At 35.8% G+C, this 27342-nt stretch overlaps 1 pseudogene; it reads right to left on the bottom strand.

Annotated features, from left to right (window-relative positions):
• Positions 1–12058: 12058 nt before the first annotated feature.
• On the bottom strand, positions 12059–12234 carry LOC132440082 (U2 spliceosomal RNA; annotated as a pseudogene).
• Positions 12235–27342: the final 15108 nt, after the last annotated feature.

Genomic DNA, 27342 nt, shown 5'->3' with positions numbered 1-27342 from the left:
CAGAGAGAGAAACATTTCAATGTTTGAAAAGGCTGGCTCAATTCAAGGAATCAAGGGGAATGGCACATTTGAAGTGGATGCTACATGTAAAAGAAGGAAATATGAGAAAGTCTAATTTGAATGAGTTAAAGAGAGTGAGAGAAAAGATTGCAATGAATAAAAAGTGAAATAATCTGACACCCAGAAAGTTTGCCTGGAAATGAAAAATGTGGTTTCCAAAAATTTAAAGTTAATTAAAGGGAACAGAGAAAAGCAGATTATATTCAGTAGAAAAGCAAATCATAAAATGTAATGACAAAGTAAGAAGTTCTCTTGGGTTCAGAGGAAAAGAATGAGGTAAATAAATGGGGGAAAAGATTTAAAATGACATGGAAGATATATCCAGAATTTTTAATTTATTTGTCATTGGAATCACAGAACAAGAGGGATGGGAGAGTAAAAGCAGGCATTTATTGAGTGGTTACTACATGCCAGACCCTGTCCTAAATTCTCAACATGTATTTACTTAATTCTCATACAATCTTACAGGGTAAATGCTATTATTATTCCCCCATTACAGCTGAAGAAAATTAGGCACAAAGTGCACCTTGGACAAATTATGGAATTTGCCCAAGAGACACAAGAATGGACAAGGATCTAAATTCAGGATTGTGAACATGATGCTGTATCATCTTCGAAAATTAAATGAAATGTAAACCAAAAATGACTGTTTTTTCTTCATCATCAGATTGAAAGGGATTTGTAAGTAACTTGGTTGCCTCTCACTTGGTTCGAAAGGACAGATGTACCATGAGATTATTTAAATGTCATGTTTATCATCTTCAGGTACTTCATGGTATTATATTTGATTGTATTTTTTTAATCCACGTGGACTAAATGCTAGTTAAGATGAAATATAAATCTTTCCAAATAATTATTATCACTGTCCATTTAGTGAATTTTATAATTTCCCTAATGATTGGATATGCCATCTATATGCATTAAACTTGATAAATTCACATTCCTGCTTCATCTTGAGTGCAATTTATAATTTAAAAATTTCTTTATAATTATCCACTTAATTGAGATTTTAAAATTTATTAACATAGGGCTGTATATAGAATTCTGTTTTACATATAACAATTTCTTCAGCATCTGTGATTATATACACTTTAAAAAATTTTCCAGCTTGGGTTATTTAGTACTGACAAAGATTTTGGCAGAAGGATCATAAGGAATTTTACTTACTTCACTGAAGTTAAAATAAATTGGAGGTTGGAAGGAATTTCCCAAAACTTTTTTCAAACTTTGTGTGAGATCCCGAATAGTTCCCTACCTCCACAGCGCCCCCTGCAGGTGTATGAGCCTGAATGACAGAATGTAGCCTGAAACTGAGGTGCCAGTGGGCCCACTGGGCCCTGGCGCTTCTGGTTAACATGCTTTGCCTTTGTCTGGTGCAAGTATTGTAACCATGGCATCCTGACCAAGCTCCAACTTGATTCTGTATGGTCAGGCACCAGAGACTGCTGAAAAAGATGTTTTTCTCTGGATTTATGCCACAGGCAAAAAAGGCAGCAGTTGTATTCAGGATGTCATCTCCCAGGAGAACTGGAGCCTGTAAGACATCGGTGGAGTGCGCATCCATAGTGCTTGATAGCACAGTGCTTTACTTATTCTTTCTTCTTTTTTTTTTTTTCTGGACTGGTAGTTTGGGGTTAGTAGATGCAAACTATTACATACAGAATGGATGGACAACAAGGTCCTACTCTATAGCACAGGGAACTATAGTCAATGTCCTGGGATAAACTATAATGGAAAAGAATATAAAAAAGAATGTATATGTGTGTATAACTGAGTCACTTTGCTGTGTAGTGCTTTATTTTCTATACCCTCACACAGCTCTCACGGACTCCCAGTTATCTGCATGCATGGAAGGTCCCCGGGAGCTGAATGTCGGTGAATACTTAACATATATTATGGTTCTTGGGGGTATGATCAGCAACTACTCCTCTGTAAAGTTCCTAGGCATGACCCTGTGCTCAAGCTTTATACAAGGGTGTTCACTGCTCAACTGTTTATTATAAACAAAGAAACAAAGAGCCTGAATTGATAATGGTATGAAATCAGCAAAACAAACTACTCTATATGCAATTGGATGTAGTAGGCAGAATTATGGTCCCCACAATCTCTGCACCCTTGGTGGTACTCCTGTGGTTATGTTATGTTACACGGCGAAAGGAAATTTGCAGATAATTAAGGTTACTAATCAGTTTATCTTAAGATAGAATGATTATCCTGGATATGTGGGGATGCCCAATGTAATCACACAAGCCCAGCAGCTAAAAGCAGGAGAGGAAGACAAAGAATTTTGAAGCACGAGGATTCGATGCACTGCTTTGGCTTGAAGATGAAGGGGACCCTTGTGTCAAGGAAACAGGAACATCATTCCTACAGTTGCGAAGAACTGAATTCAGCCAACCACCAGTGAACTTGGATGAGGAGCCTGGGCTCCAGCTGAGAACTACAGCCCCTGCCAATACCTTGATTTCAGTCGTATAAGACCCACAGGAATTGTGAGATAATAAATGGGTGTTATTTAAGCTGCTGACTTTGTGGTAATTTGTTATGGCAGTAATAGATAAGTAATATATCTTGTGAAATATCATATCTCTCCTAAAATTATGTTAGAAATAATGATGAAAGGGACTGAAAAACTAAACTGAAATTATGACTCAGAAGTATAGAGAAAATGTACTTTTCTTAATTTTATTCTATAATTTATATAGCCTTTTCTCTCAAGTCCCCTCCCACAGGTTAGTGGGAAGAATGACCAGTATTCAGTCTAGTTTTAAGCCAAGCCAGTTCAGTCTGATAACTTAAATGGTCACTTTGGGTAATATTCAGTCACTCCTTCATAAAAATACTCAGTTTCACAATTTCTTCCCCTTCTCCTGCTTCTGTCTCTAAGTTGCTATGTATTTGAAAGGACACAGACTGGATGATTTAGGAGAACTCATGGCATTGGAAGGGGACGAGGTCCTCTTATCTTCACGGTAACTTTTAATCTATGCTTGATCTGCTGGTCTTTGGGACAGCGTTCCTTCTGCCTGGATTCTATGGTCCTGCTGGGCTTCAGGACAGAGCATTTTGGTTGACTTTGCATATGCCTTTCCCCCAACCTTGTCTCCCTGGCAGAATAAGACTCTTCATGGTCTGCCTATGTCTCTGCTTTAGTTTAACTCAGAGAAAACTGCTTTGTGGTCACTGCTAGAGATCCCCCCTCACTCCCTTTCTGGTACACCTTCAACAGGCTCCACAGCAGGATGCGCAGCATCTGTGGATGTGTCTGTATCACATAGAAACTAAAGGTAGCAAGGAAAAGCAAGATCTCTCTGGTGCGAGGACAGGGCCAATCCTGAGATAAAAGCAGAGTATATAACTATCTCCTTGTCTCAGTCCCGTCCTTTTGTGTCACCTTTCTCCTTTCCTATTACATCCCCTATGTCATATCCTCCTATCATCAGGAAGAAAGCATTCTGAATTTATTGGCATGTGTAGAAGGCATATCTCTGCCAAACTCTGGGAGGGCTCTGTAAGTACGCATCCTTGAGGCATTGTTGTTGCAATTTTAAATGGGGGAAAGATAAAGGAAGTTTGAAAATCCTACCTCAACTGAGCTCACCTTTCAAGCTAATTTTCTTGTGGCAACATACTAGTTTTCTTATCAGAAGCTGTACATTGCTTTGTTCTTCCTCATTTCTTCTGAAACATATGCTCAACTCCCTGCAGGAAGATGGATAAGGTAAGAGAAAAAGTATATTAACAACGTTCGAAATACCAACACATTAAAACTACTTACTTATGATCATAGTAAAATGATTATATCTTATTAAATAAAAGAATCGTTACAAAACAGTATGCAAACAATGATATAAAAAATGTGAAAACCTGAGTACTAAAAAGTTAAATTCAATTGCACAGTAAGAAGGCTGTCGAGATTTTGAATTTATTCTTTGTGCCTTTCTTTTCCAATTTTTGTGCCGTGAATATAAACTGCTTTTATAGTTGAAAAAGCAATGGCATGTTATATTTAAAATATAGGTTACTTAATGTACATATTTTTCCTTCTTTTTTCTTCTTTGTGATCTAAGTTATTCCTCTAGTAAATTCACCCATCACAGGTTCTCAAGTGTCATGTTGGTCAGTCTTGGCGTATCAAAGGTGTCATGCAATTTGAAGTTACAATTCATGTGAATTGAGAAATTTTCAACATAAGTCCATTGCTGTCTCAGAATGTTAATAATTCCAACTTCTCTCATCTCTTGAAATGCATCATTATTCTGTAAGTTTATTTGGCTTTATATTATTTTAATATTTGAATAGCTAAAGTCATATCTCAGATGTGTTTTTCTTAAATAAGAATCTAATTCAGTGCAAATCAAAACTACAATGAGATATCACTTCACACCTGTAAGAATGGCTATTGTCAAAAGACAACAAATAACAGGTGTTAGTGAAGATGGAGAGAAAGGGCAACACTTGACACTGTTGGTGGGAATGTAAATTGGTGCAGCCATTATGGAAAACAGAATAGAGGTTACTCAAAAAATTAAAAATAGAACTACCACATGATCCAGAAATTCCAGTTCTGAGTATTTATCCAAAGGAAACAGAATCACTAACTCAAAAAGATATCTGCACCACCACGTTCACTGCAGCATTATTTATAATAGCCAAGGCATGGAAGCAACCTAGGTTTTCACAGATGGATGAATGGATAAAGAGAATGTGATAGATATAATTCAACCATAAGAAAGGAGGAATTCTTGCTATCTGAGACAACGTGGATGGACCTTGAAGGCATTGTGCTAAGTGACATTAAGTGAGAAAGAGAAATACCTATGATCTCACTTATATGTAGAATCTAAAAAAAACCCAAAACACACACACACACAAAATGAGTTCATAGCTACACAGAACAGATTGGCGGTTGCCAGAGGTAGGAGGCAGGGGGTAGAAGAAATGGGTGAAGGTGATCAAAAGGTACAGACATCCAGTTATAAAATAAATAAATCATAGCATTGTAATACACAGTACGGTGATGACAGTTTATAATTCTGTACTGCATATTTCAAAGTTGCTTAGAGGGTAGATCTTAAAAGTTTTCATCACGAGGAAAAAATGTGTAACTTTGTATGGTGATGGATGTTAACTAGACATTGTGGTGATCATTTTGCAATACGCAAAAATATTGAATCATTATAGGTACATCTTAAGCTAATATAATGTTATATGTCAACTATACCTCAAAAAAAATCTAATTCATTGTTTCAAATTCCATTATTGTGTTAGTTCTGGGCACAATCAGGAGACAGAGAACATACCAGTTATTTGAACAGAGATAATTTAATAGAAAGAACTGTGAACTAAATACAATGGCATTTACCAGGAAACTAAAAGGGTAAAAAGCCTTTTACCCTTTAAAGTATCAGGGTAGTAGCAGCTGTAGGAAACAACTCTCACTCCTAGGGCTGGGGGAGCAAAGGAAAGCAGCCTGAATTATTAAAACTTAGTAACCCAGAAGAGGAGCCTCTCAGAGCTGAAACTCAGACCTCTGAAAGAGGGAGCACTGGCTGGCTAGTGCTGGTGTCTCTAAGGTTGTGGGAAAGATGAGGCTGGTTTTGTGAGTGATGGGAAAATGGCAAACTGAGCTGAGCTGCTGCCACTGCTGCTAGTAGGGTGAAGAAGCAAGCCTGGGTGTCTCTCTTTCTAACATTAGGCAGTCAGGGAGCAAATAGGAAGGAGCACATCTCCACCTCTTCCTCAAGCCACGCAGTCACCCTCTACTGCCCTCTACTGGCAGACTCAGAGGCAGCTGACAGAGGAAGAATGTGGTTTGCAGGGTTTCAGCCCAGCTTTATTGAGCAAAGATAGAAGAATTCTTGTAGAGTTGAAAGAGTTACTTAATAACTGGAACAAACATAATATAATGGAAATATTTATGTTTAAATAAAATAAGAGAACCATCTTAAATTTCAAATACCTGTTGTAGGAAAAGAGTGTCATAGGCAGATAGATGACCAGATGTTATTTTAAATAGAAGCCAATTAATTCTTCTTGAATAAAAGAACACATGAATGGATAAATGAGTGGATGAAAGGTGGGATGGATGAGTGGCAACCAAAGCTCTCCTTCTAGAGGTTTTCCCTCAGCCCATCACAGGAACTCCTTTTCACAGAGTTTGCATGAAGAGTTTGTCTTGGTAGGATGTTAATCATCAGTCTGGATTCTCAAATGCTTTAATCACCACAAGTCATTTCTACAGACAGTATTTAGTTCTGGTTGCAGTCATGGAAAAGAAGAGACAGTTCATGAAAAGTGTTTTGGACACATCTGTTTCTTTCTCACAGAATCATAGGAAGACACCTTGGGCCCTACTCTAAACCATATGAGGAAGATTTTGTTACTAAACAGGAATAAATGAATGAATGAGAAAAATGTATGAAATATTTGTTATTGACTCACATGGCTTATTTTGTAGTGAGATTTCAGGCTACGGCTTGGTTAAAAATGAATTCTATGGCAGTGAAGAAAGCACAGAATAATAGGCTCACTGGAAACTAAAATCCAAACTTCATTTATGAGCTCTAGCTAAATCAGCTTTCTACGTACTTCCAGAAAATATATCCAAAGCTTTAGTAGGACAAACTGATAAGGGACTTCCTTTGGCATTTACCCATTAAAAGATAAAGTTTGATTTCCCTCACGATTTTTGGGCCCATAAAGTCAAATAAGAAGATAAAGCACATTAAATATTACATAGAGGCTTTTTAACACAATGAAAAGTCCATGCCTGAATTTGGTGTTCTTTCTTTTGTCTTTACAACTTTGCAAATGAAAAATAAAAAACAAGCCTAAAAAACTTCTACCCCACACCAAACAACTCTTGAGATTTTCCTTTGCAAGTTAAAGCTCTAAGTCTAGCACTAATTACAGAATATGCACATATTTCTCTTACAAAGTAAGGATTTCTTTGTATATTTCAAATAACAGTTCTCTATCCAATGTCTTTTACAACTATTTTCTCCCAGTCTTGTGCTTTGTCTTCTCATTCTCTTGACATTGCCCTTCACACAGCAGAAGTTTTAAGTTTTTATGAAGTCCATTTTACCAATTATTTTTTTCATGGATTATATCTTTGGTGTTGTACTAAGAAGTTATCACCATACCCGAGGTCATCTAGATTTTCTCCCATGTTATCTTCTAGGAGTTTCACAGTTTTGCATTTTACATTTTGGTCTATGAAGAGTGTAAGGTCTGTGTCCAGAGCCATTTTTTGGCATTCAAACGTTCAGTTGTTCCAGCACCATTTGTTGAAAAGACTATCTTTGCTCCATCATGTTGCCTTTGCTCCTTTATAGGAGTAAGGTGTTTTTCCATGTAGAATATCAGAAAAAATGCCAGATTTGAATCAAGATTAAGAGCATAGGTCATGGCCATACAGATGGCCAAGAGGCACGTGAAAAGATGCTCTACATCGCTAATTATTAGAGAAATGCAAATCAAAACTACAATGAAATATCACCTCACACCAGTCAGAATGGCCATCATCAAAAAATCTGTAAACAGTAAAAGGTGGAGAGGGTGTGGAGAAAAGGGAACCCTCCTACACTGCCGGTGACAATGTAAATTGGTACAGCCACTATAGAGAAAAGTATGGAGCTTCCTTAAAAACTAAAAATAGAGTGACCATATGATCCAGCAATCCCACTCTTGGACATGTATCTGGAGAAAACCATGGTTCAAAAGGATACATGCACCCCAATGTTCACTGCAGCACTGTTTACAATAGCCAGGACATGGAAACAACCTAAATATCCATCGACAGAGGAATGGATAAAGAAGATGTGGCACATATATACAATGGAATATGACTCAGCCATAAAAAGAATGAAATAATGCTATTTGCAGCAACATGGATGGACCTGGAGATTATCATAGTGAGTGAAGTAAGTCAGACAAAGAAAGACAGATATCATATGATATCACTGATATGTGGAATCTAAAAAAAAAAAATGATACAGATGAACTTACTTACAAAACAGAAACAGACTCACAGACTTAGAGAACAAACTTATGGTTACCGGGGGAAGAGCACAGGGGAGGGATAGATTGGGAATTTGGAACTGGCATGTACACACTGCTACATTTAAAATAAAATGCCTTTCCATGAAAAAAAAAAAAAAGAGCATAGGTCATGGTGTTAGATGGGCTGGTCTCACAGTCACACTTTGGCCCTTTCCATCTGTAAGACCTTAGGGAAGCCACTTAGACTTTATTAATATTGAAGCTGACGATTGTAATGTGTTACTATGAAATAAAACTACTTCATGTATTAAATGTGCTTTTCAACTATGGCATATATGAAACACACACCCTAGGCCGACTGGTGACGGACACCAATCCACCCTGAATGCCACAGAGGTACGGAGTAGTACAGAACGTACTGTGCAAAGATCTCTGTACTGCAGTGATTTTCAGTGCAGTACATGGACTAACAGCACTGGCATCATGTGGGTGCTTGGTAGAAAAGCAAAAATCTCTGGACCTGAGTTAGAGCTATAGAAATTCCAGGGACAGGGTCTAGCAATCAGTGGTTAAGTCAGTCCTCCAGGTTATTCTGGTGCCCTCCAAAGTTTGAGACCCACTGCTGTACTGGAAACCTGTCTTTGGGACTTTGGGCAACTACCTCCACTCTCTGGTAATCAGTTTACCCTCCTATAAAATGCAGCATCAGATCATGTGGTTATTAAGGCCTCTCCCACCTTCGACAGTCTGTAATTCTGCTCTTAAGGACTGCTAATATATTTATGAATCACTCTTAATGTGCCAGGCACTTTGTCAACTGCATGACATGTAGTATTTCAAATAATCACAGAAAATCTATAAAATATAAAACTAAGGTTTAGTCTACTTATGTAACTTGTTCAGGGATAATAAAATAGTTCATTATGAAGTTAGACACCAAAGATGCCAGTCTCTAAAGCTATGGGCTGAATCACTTTGCTACACAAATCCATGGGAATGGGTGTCAGCGTTGCAGATCCATTTCTTATTCAGAGTCACAGTCAGGAACAATGTATTCTGAGTTTTGGTCAGTAGTCTTTCACCGAATTTCCAATAGATTGAACTCAGGCTGCTAGTAGAAGCTTCTGGTAGAGGACAGATATAAATCAAAACCCAAATATCCCTGGGTTTTGGTGATTAAACCTTTCATTTTGTAGAGCATCCCCCCCACCCCCCGAATTAACATCCCTTCATCTGATTTTACTCAAGGTAGAGTAATGCAAAAATTCAGATATGGCCGTTTAAATTGTTATCTTCACTTGTTATCACTCAAAAACTAAGAAGTCAATTCTAATCACATTTTTAATACAATAAGGCAAATTCAATAGATATGTTAGATAAAATATCTTTAGGTAAAGCATCTAGAGGTTTTGTTTGTTTGGAAAATTCAATCGTAGTTAAGACTCATAGACTCATAGATTCTTCTTTAAAATGAAACAAGAAGTGGTCTTCTCCCTCCAGCATCTTCTAGATAGTTTTGGCTAGAGTTAGCCAGCTCTTTGACAATCTTTTTTATACATTTCATAATATAGTGTAGAAAACTTTGAATGAAAATCAAGAAAACCGGGATTTGAGTTTCATCTTCTCTGAATCTTCATTCCTTATCTGAAAACGATGATATTTTTAAAATCTCTGTTTATTTCCTAAGGGTTTAGTGAAAGACAAGTATGATAATACTGGACATTCTGTTATTTATAAGGTATGTAATCTTTTTCAATCTTTAGTACTTTATGTGTAAAGAACCTACAAGGTTTTTATAATGAAACAAGTAACTTTACAGGTGTACACAACACAGTCTTTAGCACAAAAAAGGAGTTAAACACATATTTCATTTAAATGTTAAAATGAAATAAATGGATTCTATGTTCACCTCTCTTCCCAGTCTTCTGAAAATATTTTACATTTTAGTAGAACCTTACCTTCTATTAACATTTATGTTTGTTTTCTCACTTAAAACTTTCAATAACTTTAAAATGTTTATGAAATTCTTAATATACTCCAGACTTTGGGTTACATGCTGGGAAAATGAAGAGCTTACTGTTAAGAATTGCAATCAGACTCACATATAAAAATTCAGTTATAACAAATATGGTTAAGTCCCATGATAAGGGGTATTGAGAAATGGATGGATTTAACTGATACATAAGTGACATAATCAACAGGATTTGATGAATGTTTGATTGTGGGCAGTGAGACAGAAGGAGAAACCAAGGATGCCTTGGCTTGGTAAGTTGCGTAGATAGTGGTCTCATTCAGTGAGATAGAGATTTTGAAGACTAGGAGCTTTGTGTGGGAAAGTGATGTGTTCAGTATAGAATGCAATTAGTTCGAGGTACCTTTAAGATACCAAAATTGAAGTGCCAGTTGGTAAGTTGATTTATATCAGTTGAGCTCCAGAAAGAGAGTTTTAACTTGGGGATAGGATTTAGGAGTCATCAGCATATAGATATAACTTTTCCATCTACATAGTATGACAGTTATATAACCGTCTTCCAGGAGAAAATATACTTGAAATATATGAACCCATGAGCATTTTTAATCAACATTCAGAGATTCTTCTTTAAATGGACTAGGTAAGCAGACTATTTCAATACTAATGGAGCCTGAGTAGGGTCGACCCATCTTTTTTCATCATTCAGATGTGGATTTATATAAGGGAAGGGATAAATTGTCACACAAACTGAAAATTCATTCAAACAGATGAAGTCACACGTGCCAAGAGAGAAATCTTCATCTCCTCCACCAAAAATCCTCCTTTTTATCACAATTCAGCAATCTGAGAGAAAACAGGGCTTAACAAGCAAGTCATTGTTCAGATACTGAGGGAGCAAAGTTGGGTTGATATTTTAATTTGAGTCCTACAATCCAAATAGCATTTCTCGACACTGTGCTGATTCTTAACAGCCAGTGCTCAGCTCATATTTCATTTTAGATCAGTTGCTCTGGAGGACCCATTTAATATGTAACCCCCAAATTGCTCTCCAAAAAATCTGAATTTGTAGACTTCAGAGGCTCTCATCTCTACCACTCTCTCTCATCCCTCACCTCCACCTTGTTCATGCCACCTGTTTAATCGTTAAAACTTGTTTAGTGGTATTAAGACATTTAAAATGTATTAGCCCTTAAGAAGTAAACATGTATTTTTGTTGATATTTCATAGGAAAAGAATTATAAATATCTAATAATTATATGAAAACCTGCGTACATTTATGATAAAGGCAATCTGAACCAAAAAAAAGCAATTTGATTTGTCCACCGATTATGTTGGCACAAATTAACAAAGTTTCAGAATACCCACCACTGAGTGGAAGGATTCTGAAAATTACATATACTGTTGAAAGCAGTACATAATTTATAGAGCCCCATTTAAAGGGCAATTTGACCATATCAATTGAAACTTTAGATGAATATTCTCTTTGATTCACACATCTTAGAAATTATCCTATGTTTATTAACATGTGTGGAAATATATACATCATCTATGTAATATGGGAAAAATTTAACTTCCATGTGCCTCATTTTCCTCATTTGTAAAAGCATAATAATAATATTAACTACCTCGTAAAGTTGGAGTGTGGATTAAGCTAGTTATTGCACGTAATTGTACATAAATTACTTAGAACAGTGACTGGCACAGTGATAATAATAATGATAATAACATTAACAATACTACTGGTACTTCTAGTATTAGTTGTATTTATTGCAACATTATAATACTGAAAAACAACCACTGAAACATTAATTTTTATCAGTAGGATACCAGTCAAATTAATTATGATATATTCATTCAGTGGCATATTCTATGTGTGTACTGAAATAAAAGGTTTCAATAATACATTATTAAGTGAACAAAGGGAAATGCAGAACAGTGCATAACCTAAGTTTGCATTTATGTGAAAAAGAAAGGATATATGTTATATATGAGGACATATAACTGTTGATGGGAGTTATTGATGGAGATGGAATACAAGAAATTCTTTAAACTACTTGCATTCATAAGTCCTTTGTTATTTTTACAATGATAAAAGCACTGTCATAGTAAATATAAGCAGGAAATATTTACTGATATGGAAAACCACTCTCAATATATTCCTACACTTGATCTTAGCCAAAAGGCCGAGAAGCGATTCAATATATTCCTAAGTGAAAATAACAGACTACAACAGTAAATATTTATTCATTCTACTATTCATGTATACATACATACATATAATTTGGAAAGCTATATGCCAGCATATAAACACTAATTAATTCTGTATAGTGGCATTCTTGGAAGTTCTATTTCTCTGGTCTGCTTTATTTCTACAAATTTTTAAAATAAAATAACAATTATTTTCACATGAGGCAAACAATTATTAAAGATACTTGCATACATGTATATATAGAAAAATATTAGTATGCATTCTGTCTTAAGTATAAAAGTACTATTTAAGTCTTTATGATTTTCTGTATCTTCTATAAAATTTCATTAATATTTAAATTATAAACTGGCATATTCTGGGTTTAATTTCAGCCTTGAAAATTCTAGCTATGTGAAACTAGTCTATTTAAATATTTTTTTCTGAGCCTTTGTTTGCTTCTCTGCAAAACCTGAGGACAAAATTAAAAACAAATACACAAATCATTTGACAATTTTGTCAACTCATTACAAATGTTAGTTGCTGATGTTATTATAAACTTACATGAGAGCATCATTTTCAGTGATGGTTGAAAATATTTCATAAGTTAGAAAACAAAACAAAGATCCTGCTCACTTAATTATTCATTGCATAGCTGGTCATAATCAGAAGGTACGCCTGCTCCACCAATTCCCTCTGCCATCCTTCTGGCAACACTTAGAGGGCTTTAACTACCTCATCAAGTGGTTATGTTTCACTTTTCACACTCAGCAGGGTCTAAAACCTAAGAAACGATCAACTTAATTTTTTTTTACTTATTTATTTTTTATACAGTAGGTTTTTATTAGTTATCTATTTTATACATATTACTGTATACATGTCAATGCCAATCTTCCAATTCATCCCACTACCACCCCCACCTCACCCGCTTTCCCCCCTTGGTGTCCATACATTTGTTCTCTACATCTGTGTCTCTATTTCTGCTTTGCAAACTGGTTCATCTGTACCATTTCTCTAGATTCCACATATATGTGTTAATATACGATGTTTTTCTCTTTCTTACTTCTTTCTGTATGACAGTCTCTAGGTCCATTCACGTCTCTACAAATGACCCAATTTCGTTCCTTTTTATGGCTGAGTAATATTCCATTGTATATATGTACCACATCTGCTTTATCCATTCATCTGTCGATGGGCATTTAGGTTGCTTCCATGACCTGGCTATTGTAAATAGTGCTGCAATGAACACTGGGGTGCATGTGTCCTTTTGAATTATGGTTTTCTCTGAGTATATGCCCCACAGTGGGATTGCTGGGTCACATACTGGTTCTATTTTTAGCTTTTTAAGGAACCTCCATACTGTTCTCCATAGTGGCTGTATCAATTTACATTCCCACCAACAGTGCAAGAGGGTTCCTTTTTCTCCACACCCCCTCCAGCATTTGTTGTTTGTAGATTTTCTGATGATGCCCATTCTAACCAGTGTGAGGTGATATCTCACGGTAGTTTTGATTTGCATTTCTCTAATAATCAGTGATATTGAGCAGCTTTTCATGTGTCTCTTGGCCATCTGTAGGTCTTCTCTGGAGAAATGTCTATTTAGGTCTTCTTCCATTTTTTGATTGGGTTGTTTGTTTTTTTTTATATTGAGCTGCATGAGCTGTCTATATATTTTGGAGATTAATCCTTTGTCCGTTGATTCATTTGCAAATATTTTCTCCCATTCTGAGGGTTGTCTTTTCATCTTGTTTATAGTCTCCTTTGCTGTGCAAAAGCTTTGAAGTTTCATTAGGTCCCATTTGTTTATTTTTGTTTTTATTTCCATTACTCTAGAAGGTGAGTCAAAAAAGATCTTGCTGTGATTTATGTCAAAGGGTGTTCTTCCTATGTTTTCCTCTAAGAGTTTTATAGTGTCCGGTCTCATATATATATCTTTAATCCATTTTGAGTTTATTAATCCATTTTGAGTTTATTAATGTGTATGGTGTCAGGGAGTGTTCTAATTCTTTCACATGTAGCTGTCCAGTTTTCTCAGCACCACTTATTGAAGAGACTGTCTTTTCTCCATTGTATATCCTTGCCTCCTTTGTCATAGATTAGTTGACCATAGGTACATGGGTTTATCTCTGGGCGTTCTATTCTGTTCAACTGATCTATATTTCTCTTTTTGTGCCAGTACCAAATTGTCTTGATTACTGTAGCTTTGTAGTATAGTCTGAAGTCAGGAAGTCTGATTCCTCCAGCTCCATTTTTTCCCCTCAATATTGCATTGGCTATTCGGGTTCTTTTGTGTCTCCATACAAATTTTAAGAATTTTTGTTCTAATTCTGTAAAAAATGCCGTTGGTAATTTGATAGGGATTGCACTGAATCTGTAGATTGCTTTGGGTAGTATAGTCATTTTCACAATATTGATTCTTCCAATCCAAGAACATGGTATATCTCTCCATCTGTTGGTAACATCTTTAATTTCTTTCATTGGTGTCTTAAAGTTTTCTGAGTACAGGTCTTTTACCTCCCTAGGTTAATTCCTAAGTATTTTATTCTTTTTGCTGCAATGGTGAATGGCATTGTTTCCTTAATTTCTCTCTCGGATTTTTCGTTGTTAGTGTATAGGATTACAAGAGGTTTCTGTGCATTAACTTTGTATCCTGCAACTTTACCAAATTCGTTGATTAGCTCTAATAGTTTTCTGGTGGCATCTTTAAGATTATCTATGTATAGCATCATGTCATCTGCAAACAGTGACAGTTTTATTCCTTCTTTTCCAATTTGGATTCCTTTTATTTCTTTTTCTTCTCTGATTGCCATGGCTAGGACTTCCAAAACTATGTTGAATAATAGTGGCAAGAGTAGACATCCTTGTCTTGTTCCTGATCTTAGAGGAAATGCTTTCAGTTTTTCACTACTGAGAATGATGTTTGCTGTGGGTTTGTTGTATATGGCCTTTATTATGTTGAGGTAGGTTCCCTCTATGCCTACTTTCTGGAGAGTTTTTACCATAAATTGGTGTTGAATTTTGTGAAAAGCTTTTTCTGCATCTGTTGACATGATCATATGGTTTTTATTCTTCAATTTGTTAATATGGTGTATCACATTGATTGATTTGTGTATACTGAAGAATCCTTACATACCTGGGATAAATCCTACTTGATCATGGTGTATGATCCTTTTAATGTGTGGTTGGATTTTGTTTGCTAGTATTTTGTTAAGGATTTTTGCATCTATGTTCATCAGTGATATTGGCCTGTAGTTTACTTTTTTTGTGACATTTTTGTCTGGTTTTGGTATCAGGGTAATGGCCTCGTAGAATGAGTTTGGGAGTGTTCCTTCCTCTGCAATTTTTTAGAAGAGTTTGAGAAGGATGGTATTAGCTCTTCTCTAAATGTTTGATAGAATTCACCTGTGAAGCCATCTGGTCCTGGACTTTTGTTTGTTGGAAGATATTTAATCACAGTTTCAATTTCATTACTTGTGATTGGTCTGTTCATACTTTCTATTTCTTCCTGGTTCAGTCTTGGAAGGTTGTACCTTTCTAAGAATTTCTCCATTTCTTCCAGTTCGTCCATTTTATTTGCATAGAGCTGCTTGTAGTAGTCTCTTAGGATGCTTTGTATTTCCGTGGTGTCTGTTGTAACTTCTCTGTTTTCATTTCTAATTTTATTGATTTGAGTCCTCTCCCTCTTTTTCTTGATTAGTCTGGCTAAAGGTTTATCAATTTTGTTTATCCTCTCAAAGAACCAGCTTTTAGTTTTATTGATCTTTGCTATTGTTTTCTTTGTTTCTATTTCATTTATTTCTGCTCTGATCTTTATGATTTCTTTCCTTCTGCTAACTTTGGGTTTTGTTTGTTCTTCTTTCTCTAGTTCCTTTAGGTGTAAGGTTAGATGGTTTATTTGAGATTTTTCTTGTTTCTTGAGGTAGGCTTCTATAGCTATGAACGTCCCTCTTTGAACTGCTTCTGCTGCATCCTGTAGGTTTTGGTTTGGCGTGTTTTCATTGTCATTTGTCTCTAGGTATTTTTTGATTTCCTTTTTGATTTCTTCAGTGATCTCTTGGTTATTTAGTAATGTAGTGTTTAGCATCCATGTGTTTGTGTTTTTTACTTTTTTTTTTTTTGCCTATAATTCATTTCTAATCTCTAGCGTTGTGGTCAGAAAAGATGCTTGATATGATTTCAATTTTCTTAAATTTACTAAGGCTTGATTTGTGACCCAAGATGTGATCTATCCTGGAGAATGTTCCGTGCGCACTTGAGAAGAAAGTGTAATCTGCTGTTTTTGGATGGAATGTCCTATAAATACCAATTATATCTATCTGGTCTATTGTGTCATTTAAAGCTTCTGTTTCCTTATTTATTTTCATTTTGGATGATCTGTCCATTGGTGTAAGTGAGGTGTTAAAGTCCCCCACTAGCACTGTGTTACTGTCGATTTCCTTTTTTATAGCTGTTAGCTGTTGCCTTATGTATTGCGGTGCTCCTATGTTGGGTGCATATATATTTATAATTGTTATATCTTCTTCTTGGATTGATCCCTTGATCATTATGTAGTGTCCTTTCTTGTCTCTTGTAACGTTCTTTATTTTAAAGTCTATTTTATCTGATATGAGTATTGCTACTGCAGCTTTCTTTTGATTTCCATCCCCTCACTTTCAGTCTGTATGTGTCCCTAGGTCTGAAGTGGGTCTCTTGTAGACAGCATATATGTGGGTCTTGTTTTTGTATCCATTCAGCAAGCCTGTGTCTTTTGGTTGGAGCATTTAATCCATTCATGTTTTAGGTAATTTTTAATATGTATGTTCCTATTACCATTTTCTTAATTGTTTTGGGTTTGTTTTTGTAGGTCATTTTCTTCTCTTTTGTTTCCCACTTAGAGAAGTTCCTTTAGCATTAGCTGTATAGCTGGTTTGGTGGTGCTGAATTCTCTTAGCTTTTGTTTGTCTGTAAAGCTTTGGATGTTTCCGTTGAATCTGAATGAGATCCTTGCCGGGTAATCTTGGTTGTAGGTTCTTCCCTTTCATTACTTTATATATATCATGCCACTCCGTTCTGGTTTGTAGAGTTTCTGCTGAGAAATCAGCTGTTAATCTTATGGGAATTCCCTCATATGTCGTTTGTTGTTTTTCCTTGTTGCTTTTAATAATTTTTCTTTGTCTATTTGTCAGTTTGATTACCATGTGTCTCAGCATGTTTCCTCTTGGGTTTATCCTGCCTGGGATTCTCTGTGCTTCCTAGATTTGGGTGGCTATTTCCTTTCCAATGTTAGGGAAGTTTTCGACTATAATCTCTTCAAATATTTTCTTGGGTCCTTTCTCTCTCTATTCTCCTTCTGGAACCCCTATAATGCGAACGTTGGTGTGTTTAATGTTTTCCCAGAGGTCTCTTATAGTGTCTTCATTTCTTTTCATTCCTTATTCTGTTCTGTGGCAGTGAATTACACCATTCTGTCTTCCAGGTCACTTATCCGTTCTTCTGCCTCAGTTATTCTGCTATTGATTCCTTCTAGTGTATTTTTCATTTCAGTTATTGTATTGTTCATCTCTGTTTGTTTGTTCTTTAATTCTTCTAGGTCTTTGTTAGACATTTTTTGTATCTTCTCAATCTTTGCTTCCATTCTTTACCCAAGGTCCTCGATCATCTTCACTGTCATTATTCTGAATTCTTTTCCTGGAAGGTTGCCTACCTCCATTTAGTTGTTTTTCTGGTGTTTGATCTTGTTCCTTCATCTGGTACATAGTCCTCTACCTTTTCATTTTGTCTATCTTTCTCTGAATGTGGTTTTCGTTCCACAGGCTGCAGGATTGTAGTTCTTCTTGCTTCTGCTGTCTGCCAACTTAATTTTATCTGAATTAAGTGGAATAAGTCTTACTAATCATTAGTTTTACCTAAAATAAATGTTTTTGTGGCTATTATAATTTTTTCTTAATTTGGGGAAACATTTGACATTTTTTCATGTTTCTTGAGCTCTTCTGCATTCTCCTACTTATAAGGACATTTCTCCTTCATTACCACAATGTATTGAACAGTTTTGCTGTGACTATTATTTTTCTGATACAAATAATGCTTTAAATAATATCCATGTAGATTTTGGCTAACTTATACCTGATATCCTCAAGTTTGGCTCCTTTCCTTTTGTTTCCTTTTTGATCATGCCTCTGTGAAACTAAATTCTCTTTTATCTAGGAAAGGTTTACTAGATCCTTTCATGATTTAGGTATAGTTAGATAATCAGAATTGAAATTTTAGCATTTATGTTTTCTCAGTGTTTGCCTTCTTTTACAGGATACTTAAGGTTCTGAAAAGCATCCCTGAGTTTAAGAAGCCCTTAGTGCCTTCATACAGTTGGTGACTTTCAAGTACTAACTGACACGCTCTATAAATCACAGGATGCCAAGATCACCAGATGAGACACCTAAAGAGAGACATCAAAAGTTGTCTCTTTCAAAGGAGCTCCCATACACTGTTTGTTGGGAGTGCAAATTGGTGTAACATTTCTGGAGAACAATCTGCCAGTTATTACAAAATTTTTAAATGCACCTACACTTTGAACCAGTAAACCCATTTTTTAGACTATCACGTGGCATGTTAGCCAAAATATGCATGAATATTATTGAAAGCATTATTTGTATCAGCAAAACAACAGACATAACAAAACCGTTCAATATATTGTGGTAATAAAGGAGAAATATCCTTATTCTTAGGAGACACATGTTGAAGAGCTTAGGAAGAACAGAAAAGTGACAAAACGTCATTTTGTAAAAGCTAGTTAGATGAATATTTAAGTGTTGTTAAAGAAAAAACATTCAACGATACTTGTTAAAGATGGTAGGGCAGACTTTATTCAGGACCATCCTGATAGATATAGGGACCACTGCAGTGGGATTTTACAGAGGGGTAGAGAGATTGGGCTTAAGTCCAACTTCAAATACTACATAGGCAAGTGAGAATTTATAGCCAACAAGCAGGGTCGGGGTCAGTGAATGGAAAATTACCAGGAGGAAACATCAAGGGTAAGGGGGGTTACGGCCAGACCCATCTAACAGGATTGTTGCTGAAGACAGGCCAAGGTGATGAGACATCACTTGGGGGAAGGTAGAGGATAAGGAACCTGATCAGATATCAAGATATTGAGGTTGGGGTGTTCTTCCTAAAACTAGATTTTACAAGAAGTACACAGATAGGTGCAGGAGAAGTTTCAGGAGCCTGTCTAAAGTTTGATCAAGCAAAAGGTCTTTGTCAGTGTTGACCATACTATTTTTATTTTTCTCCATGTTGAAAACTTTAATAGTAAAAAGCTAGAAAAGAGGTACATTGGTAAGACATTGAGTCAATAAATTATGGTCTAGCTATACAATGGTATATTATGTAGTTGTCAAACAAAAGAAGGTAGATCTGTTTGTGCTGGTGTGGATCTAAATATTAGATATAATTTCAAGTAAAAATGGTAATTGGCTGAAAAGTGTTCATAGTATGATCCATGTAGAGGATTTGAAAAGTTCCTTTAAAATAAGACTCTGGGGCTTTGAAGGAACAGCTTGCAGAAGGCAAACACTCCTACTGAGATCAGTGAGAAGCAATATGAAATAGCAACAGCACATGCTTGGAGGCATCAGAGAGCCACCAAAACAATCAGGATTCAAGGTCCAAGATCTCAGAGAGAAGAAAACCTTGGAGGAGTGAGGTGACATTTGTACCTGCTTTTTTTTCCTCGGGACATTTGACTATTCTTGGTTCCGAGCAAGTAGTTAAGAATTCAGGTACAGAGCAAGACAAAGTTTGTAGCTAAGAGAGAGAAAATTCAGCAGAACCCATAGCAATCTCACACGGCCAAAGAGACAAAAATGGAAGTTGAGTGATACCAAGAGAGCCAGGCCGTTGGGTGGAGCAAGATATTGGTAGAAAGGGAGGTATGGAAAAGTAAGATCAACATGTACCCAGTTTTGTCCTTGAGGCATGTGCCAAATTCTTAAACTACACATGGCAGGAATGTGAAATGGTAGCCAGAAAGCTCATAAAATTCAGAGTAGAGTTTTCTACCATTTCATGGTAGCAAGAAGACAAAAACTGTATTTCAGAATCCACTTAAAGGAGGGGCTTTGTAAAACCTCTGAGAAAGCTACAGTCTAGGGGTAGAGGTGAAACAGAGAAAATAAAACTTCATAAAGACTGAAACTCAAATTAGGTCAACCCAGTCCCTGATTGGATGAAGGTGATCTGCCCACACTCTGTCTACCAGAGGTAGAGTAAAGCTAAGGGAAGATAATACCTTCTGGGGCCTCTACAGTCTATCATGTGAAATGTCCAACAATTAATAAAAATTATCAAGCATTCCAATAAGTAGGACCAAGGAAAAAAAACACAATTAATAAAACCACAGATGATCCAGATATTGGAATTATCACAAATAGACTTTAAAATAGCTGTGATCATTAGTTTCAAGAAAATAGAGAATATCATTAAAACATGAAAATTTAATTATCAAAAAATAAAAATAACATTAAAAATTCAATAGATGAGTTTAATAGAAGATTGCACATAGTAGAAAAAAGAATCAATAAACTGGTTAATGGGAGATATCCTGGCTGAAACACAGAGAGCAAAAAGGGTAGAAAATTAAGAAGAGTGTCAGATACATGTGAGATACGGTGAGGAAGTCTAATATATGTGTAATTGGAGTCCCAAAGATAAAGGAAACAAAGAACAGGGCAGAAGGACTAATTGAGGAAATAATGACTGGCATTTTCTAAAAATGTAAAAAAAATAAACAAAAACCCAAAAAACCTTGCTAGGGATTCAACAATGCTTAGAAATTAAAACATGAAAAATACCAAGAAAAGGATACATAGCTGCATTAAACTAATAAACATATGTAGAGAGTTGCACCCACCAATGAGATAATGCATATAGTTTCCATGAGCCTACGGAACATTTACCAAAACTGACTGTATATTGGGCTATATAGTGAGACTTGCCAGGGGTGATGGTGAGTGGTGCCATTCCAGTTCCCACCCCTTGATTCCTGGACACATGAACCCTGGTTATGGGAGAAAAGCACTTATATTAGAAGCTGATTTAGGGCACTACTAGCACTAGAAGTAGTTAATTCAGCAGGATTTGGCAGTTTCTGTTTAAGGTCTTTGTATATAGATGGTGCTTTCCTTTTGATCATGAGCAAGGTTGTTCCTGATTTTTTCACTGTTTGTTTTTTAATTCCCAGGGTAAACAATCTTTCCATTTCTTTTATTTCTTTATAGGCCTTGCTCTTCTAACTTCGCAGCATTTGATGTTGTTCCAGTCTTTCTAAACAAGAAAAAATGGCACTGGTTGGATCGGGAATCAAACTATTAGCATTGAAACACCAGTTCTAGAATTTATTAATTGTATGGCCTCAATAAAGTAACTTAATTTCCTTATGTCTCAGTTTTCTCACCTGTCCTGTGAGGGAAAAAAAATGTTTACTTCATGAGGTTGCTGTGAAGATTAAGTGAATTTAAAATGTAAAGCACACAGAACAGTACCTGGCACATCGATGTGCTGGTGGAATACTTGTCATTCTTCACTCCATTTGATAACCTATATTTTTATTTAAATTATACTTTGGGAATACCTTCCCATGTCTGCTCTTGAAGTTTTAAGTAATAAGAGGGCCCTCTGATCTCCAGAAATTTCCCCATTCCTATTGTAGGAACATTTAAAATTGGTTGATGAAGAAGATCAAATGCTGGGCTTATGACCCAATTTTTTTCCTAGATGTTATTTTTGTTTAGTTTAGTTTAGTTTTGTTTCTATGCTCTCTCTCTATATGCCTTCTTTGTATTTTGGTCCATTTCTTTGTATTTTGGTTCATTTATTTACTTTCATGGGTTTTCCTGTTTTTCATTCTACTTTCTTTTCTCAGAATTCATCTTAACTTCCTCTGAGTGATTAGGTGACTTTAGACCCAGTTTATTATTGTTAAATTTATATGATTTTTGTAATGCTCCGTTTTTGTTCCTTCAATTCACAAATTATTTGCGCAAAGATGTTCACTTTCTACCCATAGTTATAGCTACTTTTACACTTAAATTTATGTTTCCCTGCTTCCCGTGTGCACTCTAGTTCTTTTAGGCCAAGACGTTTCACCTACTTGTACTTTTATTTTAATTTATCTCTCAGTTAGTATAACTTTTTAAAGGGAAGAATACTAGTAGAATATTTATTTCCCCTTTTATATATAAAAATGTATTCTTGTCGTCTTAAAAGTAACCAAAGTATAGCAACGCAATATAGTTGACTATTGAATACCTGAGTTATAGTTTTTTCTTCAAACCTCTATAATTACTTTTGTTCCATTTCTCTTCTGCATTTGATTTTTCTTTGTCTCCCTAAATGACCTAGGAAGCTGGTATCAAATTAATACTGAATGATGGGGGGAGTATATCTTTCGATGTACGTGCTGCAGCCGCTCAGAAAGCATCATCATTCCCGGGTGACAGAGAACTCAGCCTGCACAACTTTGAAGAATGTGCAATAATATATGCATTCCCTGCACCCATCTGCCTGTGATCTTTTGGTTTCTTGCCTCTAGTTACACTGTTCAAAGTCACTTACAGTCATCTCTGATCCTTATTCTCTGCCTGCACTCATCATTAGGTCCTCTTGAGCAATGGAATAGAAATTCTTATTTTCTCTCACATATGCTCCTGGAAGATAAACAACTCAATTGTGCATAATAAAGGAAATTTCTAAGTAAAAAAAAAGCCCTCCACCTAGCAGCAAATATTGCAATCACCCCATTTGTCCTATGGAAATGTGAGGTTCAGAGAGGTTAATTCCTTGCCCCAGGATAGGATGTGCCAGAACCACTACATGATATGGGAAAGGAACAGAAAGCTTCTCAGGGAAGGAAGGGCAGGAGCCCACACAGGAGCCAGGAGAGAACTCGATAGGATCAGAGACCAGTGCTGAGACAGCCTGATCTGAGCATTCAGACTGGTTATGGGGGAGGCTCAGACCTTGGCTGGGCACACAAGCCAGCCAGGATCAGAGCAGGGGTGGGGGCATCTTGCCTGGAGGACTGCGAGGACTGAGCCACCAGGTGGATTGTTCTGTGGGGCCAGGGCCTGCACCTGCTGGGGTCGCTGACTGCCTTGACCATCAAGTATGATGCTAACTGGGGGATTTTCATAGGCTCCCTTTATCAGGGTGAGAGTTTTTCTCTAGTCCTAGTTTACTGTTTTTTTTTTTTTTTTTTTTATCACGGGAGTGTGTTGGAAATTGTCAAATATTTTTCTGTATTTATGAGATGATTATGTGGTTTTTGTCCTAAATTTTATTGATATGGTATAGTACATTAATTGATTTCCGAAAGTTAAACTAATCTTGCATTTGCATTCCTGGAATAAATCTCATTTGGCCATGGTGTACAATTCTTTTTCTGTGTTTTGCTGAACTTTATTTACAGGGTAATACTGGCTTCATGAAACTCTTTTTTGAAAGAGTTTGCAAAAATTTGTATTAATTCTTTATATGTTTGGCAGAATTGACCAGTGAAGTCATCTGCGCCTGGGTTTTTCTATGTGGGTTGTGTTTTGTTGCTAATTCAATCTCTTTCCTTGTAATTGGTCTATCCAAAAAGAAGGTTTTCCTTCTCTTTCCAGTGTTTTAATTTGAAAGGTTAGGTTATTGATTTGAGATCATCTTTTTTTTAAATATAGGAATTTACAGTTATAAAATTTCCTCTAATTTCTGAGTTAGTTGCATCCAATACATTTAGGTATGTTGTGTCCTCATTTTCATTCAGGTCCAAGTAATTTCTAATTTTCCTTGTGAATCTTTTTTGACCAATTGATTGTTTGGGAGTTTTTTTTTCTTTAATGTTACTATGTATGACATTATCAAATTTCTTTTTGTTACTGTTTTCCAATCTTATTCCATTGTTGTCAAAGAGTATACTTTATATGTTTTTGATCTTTTTAAATTTACGAACGGTTAATTTGTGGTCTAGTATAACAGGTATCTGGGAGAACATTCCAAATGTACTTGAGAAGAATGTAAACTCTGCTGTCATTGGGTGGAGTGCTCTGTAGGTATTTATTAGGTCTAGTTGGTTTACAGTTTGCGCAGGTCCTATTTTCTTGTTAATCTTTTGTCCACTTGTTCTATTCATTATTGAAAGCAGATGCTCAACTTTCTAACTATTATTGTTGAATCGTCTATTTCTCCTTTCAATTCTGTCAGTTTTTGCTTCATGTATTTTGGTGCTCTATTGTTAGGTGCATATGCATTTTTTTTCCACCACAGCACAGGCTCTGCTCTTTACTGAGAAGTGAGTGATCTTACTTGCCTAAGCCTCCATTTCCTCATCTGTAACATGGGAAACTTAATGGAAATTCCAGCGGATGATATTTTCTGTCCTCTTATGCCAACCTGGCTGGATCAACAGCTGGAGCTTTGGCTTCTGAAGGAGGGGGCTTTTCTTAGACCCCTGTGTCCCAAGTCAATTTGTACATATTCTTGAAAACATTATAGAGGTAGCTCTCTCAACCTTGGGCAAACGAGGCAAGCCCAGATCTCTGATTAGGGTAAACAGATTTAGCAAATAAAAATATAGAATGTTACTTAAATTTGAATCATTTCTAATGGCATATGCACTTTGAAATAAAGTAAAAATATTACATTGGCATATTAATCTAAATAATCAAATTAAAAATTATTAATTGTTCATCTCAAATAAATGATAAATTTCTAAGTTGTATAACACTTTCTTTAATTACATTTCCTTGATGATCTGACTTTAATAGTTCTTTGTTTTGCAGAATTTGTTTATAAAATTCCTTGCAATTATAGCCTATGTTCCATTTATATTGTAACACAGCTTCTTTAGTTATCACATACAATTTATTTCATTCTTTTGTCCATTCAATATTCATTAATGAGAAAATATACTCAACATTAGCCTTATGAGCCAGCCACTGAATACTCACAGTCATAAAAGTTTCTACTCTGAGAAAGCTCTTCATGTCAGATGTGTTGAAGTCTATAATGCCATATTTCATGGCATAACTTGGTTTTACATTTTTTCAGGATCATGTTTTATCTCTGGGTTAATGGATTTTAAAAATATTTTTCACTGAAAAAAAGAGCATTTTTCTCTTCTTCTTCTTCAATACTATGCATTGTGAATCCACTTGTTCCCATGTTGGAACAGTATTTAGTAACATCCATGTAAAATAACTGAATTCTTCAAGAGATAAAATCCATTTGAAAAGATAGGGCAAATGCAGTAATAATTATCCTCTTCAAATAAGAATTTCTTTTCCTGTTCATATGTAATGTTATGCCTAGTAAGAAAAACCTTGACACTTAAATAAATTTTTCATCAATCTTTCTTTAACCCATTCAGCATATTCCTTTAAGCAATGGAGTACTTCAATAACACTGTCTTCTTTCAATTTGCATGATGCTTTTGCTAAAGAGATCTTGAGAACTATGAATAAGAAATAAGCAGGCTTCACTCAATGAAATTATTTAGAAAGTCAATAAGAATGTTTTGGGCCATCAGAATTGAAGTATGGTTTAGTATGGTTTCAGTGCTTCAAATAAACTGAGGATTCTCTCAACTGGATTTGTTAATGAGAACCAACAGGTGTTTGAATTTGGGAGAACTGAAGAATACTAAATACAAGCAAAACACAAAAACCCTTTAATTGTTCAGCTCGCACAGTGCTGAAGTAAGAACAATTTTATGGCTGCTGCTTGAAAGTCAACAGAAAGGACACAGATATGGTTTGAGTAACATTATGCAGAATATGGACAGGACAGCAAACACCTCCCACAGAATCAGTCAGGCCTAGCTTCAACTTTGAATAAAATTGTTTGCATCTTTACCCCAAATTTGTATTTTTATTACTTCCATCAAAAAGAGTACAGTTAAAAAAAACCTCCTAATTAAATAAGATTTTTCTACAAATATCTGCTTTTGTTTCTGAAGTCTCATCTGGAAGGAATTTTACTTATAAGTCAGCTTTTCCTATGAGAAAAATATTGCACAGGCAATGGAAAAAAATATTTTTTTCATTGTGATTACTCGCAATCATGGCTCTACCATAAAAAAGGTGAGACATTTAGATCATTGATAATCTCTGTAATAGTAAAAGGAGCTGTTACATTTTTTATATTGCAGCAGATTTTGTCCTGGCACTTGAAAATTTACTTGCAATTTTGGAATCCGAATATACTTATGGTAGCAGTATGTTCAAACAGTCATTTGAGCTGAAAGACTGATAATGATATACAGCATGGGAAGCCATTACAATTTCTACCGTAATTATCTTCATCTGAATTTCTCTTAAAAAATTCGTTGTTTTATCACTGCCTTTGGTAGTAGTTGAGGAAATCATACATCTCTTATACTTAGCTGTCACTATATGCTGGCTTATAACCGACTTTCAGTTTTCCTCACTGAATAACAATTGCATACTATTCAAAGAACTATAAAATGACATTTCTCTCATTTAATAAATGATCATTGTTCAGAAGGTTCATGACAAAATTTACACCTGTGTTTTGGGTTCAAATACACACAAATAAAGAATAGGTGATAACAATCACTCAGAACTGAAAAGATTGCTAATCTCATTTCTTCTATAGTATTATCTCTCACTCATAAATCCAAATTTATATCTGACAGTTAACAGAGGTTGATGCTGAAAGGATTGAAAATTTGTGAACAAAAAATTAGGCAACTGATGCTAAACAAGGTGAACTTCCTGATCATCCGCAAGGGAGAGCTGTACTAGTCAGGCATAAACTTCCTTAACAAAGCGAGAGCTGATTTTATAGAAGGTTTCGGGAAGCCTGGTGTTCAGGGATTGATTGGTTGATTTTCAGAAGCAAGAGTGTTTAGGGGTTGATGGATTTCCACCTGTGTTAGTGTGGTCACTGGATTAAGGCTGCTGTTGACAGCCTGGCTTTTAGGAGTGTGGCCACTGGGGTGAGGCACTTGGTGACTGGTTGCTGTCTAGAAGTGTGGAACTGTCTTTGATCGGCTGTCTTTCAGAAACTAGTTACCAGGAGTGAGGCTATGGCTGATAGGTTGACTTCAGAGCGTGTGTACTGCTCCCAAGTTCTCTCTAAT

This window comes from Delphinus delphis, chromosome 16 (assembly GCF_949987515.2).
Source record: "Delphinus delphis chromosome 16, mDelDel1.2, whole genome shotgun sequence".
Lineage (NCBI taxonomy): Eukaryota > Metazoa > Chordata > Mammalia > Artiodactyla > Delphinidae > Delphinus > Delphinus delphis.
The sequence above is the reverse complement of the archived record's forward strand: the minus strand, read 5'-3'. Positions and strand labels throughout refer to the sequence as shown.